This window comes from Astatotilapia calliptera, chromosome 22 (genome assembly GCF_964374335.1).
Source record: "Astatotilapia calliptera chromosome 22, fAstCal68.1, whole genome shotgun sequence".
NCBI classification, from domain to species: domain Eukaryota; kingdom Metazoa; phylum Chordata; class Actinopteri; order Cichliformes; family Cichlidae; genus Astatotilapia; species Astatotilapia calliptera.
In genome coordinates, this window is record NC_137442.1 from 16,380,888 (window position 1) to 16,386,887 (window position 6,000).

The 6,000-nt window shown below is 42.5% G+C and overlaps 1 protein-coding gene across 2 annotated transcripts in view; it reads right to left on the bottom strand.

Annotated features, from left to right (window-relative positions):
* The window catches only part of syngap1a (synaptic Ras GTPase activating protein 1a), a 59,273-nt gene extending 56,119 nt beyond the window's left edge, over positions 1-3,154 (bottom strand). The window contains exon 1 of one of the 2 annotated variants that reach the window (XM_026155790.2): positions 1,814-3,154. The gene's annotated coding sequence lies outside the window, so the exon portion shown is untranslated. The remainder of the gene's footprint in view (positions 1-1,813) is intronic. The other variant, XM_026155793.2, reaches the window with a different exon arrangement.
* Positions 3,155-6,000: the final 2,846 nt, after the last annotated feature.

Genomic DNA, 6,000 nt, shown 5'->3' on the forward strand with positions numbered 1-6,000 from the left:
TAAAAAAATAAAGACTGAGCTCTTTAAACTATCATTATGGATAACCTGCATTCTCTCCACAGTCCATGCAGGTGTTCAATGTGCAACACCCACAGATAGCTCATTAAGAAACTACAGGTGTCAGTGAAATTAGTGCAAGCAAAGTCTCGCTGACTCTGAAGTAGCTGACTGCCAAGAGAGAGCAGCAGGTTTGTGCATTGATTAAGATGGAAGTTCCCCTTAAAATAAAGTAAATTAATGAATCTTGTTTTTCTTAGCGTGGGGCACAAAGTGTTGAATGCAGCTGAGATGCATTAGTACTGCAAAAAGAAAAAAAAAAAGTGCCTCTGGGGAAAATCTCTAAAAACATGAGCTATGACATTTAAACACTTATGAATAGTTTTTTTTTTCTACATTACATGTTATGAATGATTTTCTTTCTACCAATCAGGAGGCTTCCTGGGCAAAACTACTGTCATATTTAGTCTTGTTCCCTAAAAACAACATAGCAGACACTGATAAGTTTGTACATGCAAACCATAGACTGTATACAAAAGATGGACACAGTCTCTGGGTCTGTAAAGTGAAGCCAGCAGGGGGAGACTCAGCAAGAACATCTGGTTATATAGAAGTCAATGGGAATAGAACCTTTTGTCTCTCTTGATCTTTGACTACAGTAAATATTTTTCCAATGAGCACACTGGCTCAGTTAAGACTTTTACCTATTAATGAATAAACATGATGTTCTTCTGCTCCAAACAATGCCTCTATTAGAATGGAGGATAAAGCAGCGCATGCCTTAGGGCTTGTGAATGACAAGTTGCTACCAAATTAGCATGGAGCGTTTCTCCAATTTCTCAGCCAGATCCACCGCTCACTCCTCGTGTTCATACCACCAGGGTAGTGATGGCAAAAATGCTCAGGCATCGCGACAGATCACTAACAACCAGGAGGCAACACTGAGCTTTTATATACAGTCTGTGGTGGCACAATAAGTGGGTACTAGGGATACTGACAGCATGTTGCTAATTTAGAAGGTGGTGTACTACATGTAGCGCTTTAGCCTTAGCTTATACTTTGAGTAGTCCCTAACTGCTGTGAATACCAGCGGTTAGGGACCACAACTGCCATTGAATACCTGAAATACGCAAATACTTGAGACCCCCCTCAAAAACACTTAAAAACACCAAACATACCTTAAGCTATCGTCTTAATGAAAATAATTGGCGAATATTTTAGATATGCTCTATGAAAAAAAATCCACAAATAGGAAAATTTTCTGCAAATTTTCTCTAATCCAAACCAGAGGGTGAGGGTGGCACGTTTTTTTTTTTTTTTTTTTTTGGGGGGGGGGGGGGGGGGGGGGAGTTTACAGTCATTTACTTAAAATCACCTGAACAGCTTTAATATTTTGAGAAGAATTTCTAACAATAAACTGAAAAAGCAAAAATACACACATATACAGCGCCAGGTTTTGTGTAAAACTGTTTTACATCAGGCGTGATGTCACACCTTGGCTGAACCCTTCACAGGTCACGCATCCTGTAAAGCATGACCTTAAAAACGAGTTCAGTGAGACAGGCTGAACCAGGACACCTGCCTGCTGTGTGCAGGTCTGCTGAGTTTCACTTCTGTATGAACAGCTGGTGCAGACCCTCCTGTCTTTGCTGAAGATATGCAGGCTGTGAGGTGGGCTAGCATCACCATACCAGCTGTCACTAACACTAGGTGAATACTTCACAGGGAGATCAATGAAATACTGTGCATTCACACAGATCCCTAAGTTCCACAACATGACATTTTCCATCTGTCCACACTTGAGAATAACACTTACCCAAAATTATAGGACTTCCTTAAGAAGAAATCTTAGTTACATCTGTGGATGCAGACTGTATCCGGTGGGCTTTGCAGGGCACTTGGGAGTGGGGGAGCGGGAGGCTGAGGTTGCAGGTTTACTTTCTTTTTGGGATGAAGGTAGAATCAGTTTGTGCAGACCTGAGAGACGGTTTCCAAATGAAAGCCCGATGCTGTCCTCTTTGAGAGAGAGTTGTGTTTTAATCATGAGGCCAACTGGCAGAGCTCCTCTTGTCCCTCACCTGTGCTGCAATGTGTCCATACGTGCTTCTGTCCAGAGCGAAGGCTTCGGGGGGAAACGTGAAGCCGACTGTCATAGGGATCCCTTCAACTTCAGCTCAGTCCACCACTGAAGCCAAATCCTGCCCCTCAGCAGCGGCTCCGGTGTGCGGCTCGGCAGCTCTCATCTGCTTCTCCTCCCTCTCTTCTCCCTCTGCTGCTCCCTGTCCTCCAACTCTATTACGATCCAGAAACTGTGATGTGATAAGAATGCGGCTTCCTCGGCAATAAAGACAATCTCTACTGGGGAGCGTTTTTGTCATCTTAATTGTTTGTCCCGGGCGCATGTGACTCCAAACAGCCCCTGCGTCGCGGTTTTTTCTTTTATTTAATTTTTTATTTTTTTTATTTTTCAAATCTGTGGATAACGTGAACTCCTGTTAACGCATTTGTGTCTACCGATCAACACAGCCAATTATTTCATCATTTGTCGCTTGTATTTACGTTAAAAACGGCGGATTGGTTACGGTTAAAGCCACGGAGGTCTGCGCATCACTTACATTTAAAAGAATGATTATTAAGGTTGATGTCTGTGGGGCTATGCCAACTCTAAGCAGCAGCAACAACCACGGTGCTGCACATTGCGCGCACTAAAAGAAAAAGAAACGCACAGAAGCATTAAAATAAATATCCTGGCGTATTTACAGGCGAGATCACTGAAATGTGTAGCAGCACTGGAACAAAGTCTGATTCATGCACATTGTTTCTGGCGTGCTCCATGTTTCTAGCTAATCTTGGAAAGCGTCTGTAGATAACCCTGCGTGGCTCCGCGACGTCCCCATAATCCAGAAATTGATTACGAGGAGGAGGAGGAAAAAATGAGGGGGAATCCGGTACCAAATTGACGCGGTGTCCTTTGCGCTCCTGCAGTCCGTCAGCCCCTAATTGTAATTTAACGCCAGTGCGCGTAAAAAGGTGCTCGGTAAACGGAGGAGTCTCTCCCCAGAGGGCGGAGATAGAGCGTAAGATAGGCATACAGCGAAACCACCGCCTCCAGAGGCAGCAGAGTCCGCCCTGCGCTGCACTATCTCTGGAGTTTGCAATCGCCACAAAACGCAACGAAACGATGACGGTCGGCAGCCCACTGTTCCGCCTGTTATCGACGAAAACGGTACGAGTTGGAAAGTTCAGCGGAGTTACTTCTTGAATATGCAGAGTTAGTGTTTGCAGTGGGGCTCACACGAGAGTAGGGATGCTGCACTTCAAGTTTTTGCATCTGAAAATATTTCAATGAACTTATTTTATTTATTTATTTTTTGCTTTAATAGCTGCTGTGACGAGTCCTGTAAAAAAAACATTTTACTGAATCGGTGCAGCTCAGAAGGCAAAAAGACTGAGAGAGCCCTCAGGGACTGTGGAAATTGGTTTGTGGTAACTTAATTTCACCTGTGGCATCTGGCGTAAGCACTACAACAACTGACTAGATGATTTGGTGCATTAGTGTCCAATCTTTACAGAAACCCCCCAAAAAGATGTAATTGAACAGCAATTAAACACAACACATTCCCAAATTAACCTGTAACCCAGTGTTAATCTGGCTACTGATGATTCACATAGCACGGAGGTGTCTGCTCAAAGAAGCAACATATTAAAAGGAGAGGTTTGAATTTTAAGAAGCCTTTAACAATGCTCACATGCCAGCTCAGGGACAAAGTTAGAGAGGCGAGGCTGAGATGACTTGATCATATACAGAGGAGGGATGGTGGATATATTAGTCAAAGGATGTTCACTCTGGAGCTGCCAGGCAGGAGGAAAAGAGGAAGACCTCAAAGGATGTTCATGTAGTGAAGGAGGACATGCAGAGTTAAGATGTTAAGACATCAGGCTAAAATCTAAAATGTAGAGAATCCTGATTACAGCATTATTTTCCCAAAATTGGAAAGCTTCACAAATAGTCTCAACAAATTATGCAATAGCCTCCACAGGCTGAGTAGCACTCCACAGGACAGATAAGCTGAGCAGCTCAGTGCCTGTTTATGCCAAATTTTAGGATTCAGTTAGCCAAATAAAGGTGGTATTTTCCAGTGTTTGATTTTTTTTTTAGTAGCTCAGTGTCCAGACAATGGTTCATCACTGAAATGGAGAGGAGTTTTAGCAACTCAATTCAGTCTTTTTTTTTCTTCTTCGTGTACAGAGAGTGTAAATTTGGGCTGTTTAACTGCTAACCACTGGACAGCAGAAAGATGGGGACTGGGTGAGGTTTGTTGATTTTGTCCCCAGCTTCTTAAATTTGTATTGACTTGTTTCACATCCAGAAACTTACAATATAGACTCATTAGTTACATCTACTCAACTGCTTGTCAAAGCAAACATCTAATAAGCCAATGACATGGCAGCAATTCAAATCAATTAGGCACACAGACATAGTCAGGATGAAGTTCAAACTGAGCATCAGAATGAAGAAGAAAGGTGATTTATATGACTGTGAATGTGGCATAGTTGTTGGTGCAAGACAGGGAGGCCATCTCACAGAGAAAATCAGAAACCCGGTGAGCGGCAGTTTTCATGGTGAAAATACCTTGTCGAACCCATAGGTCACGTGAGAATGGCCAGACAGCTTCAAAATGATAGTAAGGCAACAGTTACTATCAAGTTAAGCAGAAGAGTGTCTCTAAAGAGAGCTACAGCAGCAGAAGACCCCGGCTCGCACCAGGAGCCACTTGTGCCAGTTAGGTAAATGAAACTGAGGCTACAGTTCACACAAACTCTTCAAAACGGGACAATCAAAGATTAGAAAACCACTTCATTGTTTGATGAGTCTTGATTTGTGTTGCTACATTAAGATGGTAGAATCCGAATTTATGAGCACAATGGGTACGTTCTGCAGGATAACGCATCGTGTCTCAAAACTCAGATTATCCCAAACTGGTTTCTTGAACATGACAATGAGTTCACTGTACTCAGATGGCCTCCATATTCAGTAGTGCAGCCTTCAGACTCGATGGAACAGAAAATTCACATCATGAACAACTCCGCAGCAACTTTGTGATGCTGTCACATCGATATGGAGAACAATCTCTGGGGAATGTTTCCAGGACCTTGTTGGATCTGTGTCATGGAAAGTACTAGCAAGATGTAACAAATAAAGTAACCAGTATACAGGGAGTGCAGAATTATTAGGCAAGTTGTATTTTTGAGGAATAATGTTATTATTGAACAACAACCATGTTCTCAATGAACCCAAAAAACTCATTAATATCAAAGCTGAATGTTTTTGGAAGTAGTTTTTAGTTTTTTAGTTTTAGCTATTTTAGGGGGATATCTGTGTGTGCAGGTGACTATTACTGTGCATAATTATTAGGCAACTTAACAAAAAACAAATATATACCCATTTCAATTATTTATTTTTACCAGTGAAACCAATATAAGATCTCCACATTCACAAATATACATTGCTGACATTCAAAAACAAAACAAAAACAAATCAGCGACCAATATAGCCACCTTTCTTTGTAAGGACACTCAAAAGCCTGCCATCCATGGATTCTGTCAGTGTTTTGATCTGTTCACCATCAACATTGCGTGCAGCAGCAACCACAGCCTCCCAGACACTGTTCAGAGAGGTGTACTGTTTTCCCTCCTTGTAAATCTCACATTTGATGATGGACCACAGGTTCTCAATGGGGTTCAGATCAGGTGAACAAGGAGGCCATGTCATTAGTTTTTCACCCTTTCTTGCCAGCCACGCTGTGGAGTACTTGGACGCGTGTGATGGAGCATTGTCCTGCATGAAATCATGTTTTTCTTGAAGGATGCAGACTTCTTCCTGTACCACTGCTTGAAGGTGTCTTCCAGAAACTGGCAGTAGGACTGGGAGTTGAGCTTGACTCCATCCTCAACCCGAAAAGGCCCTACAAGCTCATCTTTGATGATACCAGCCCAAACCAG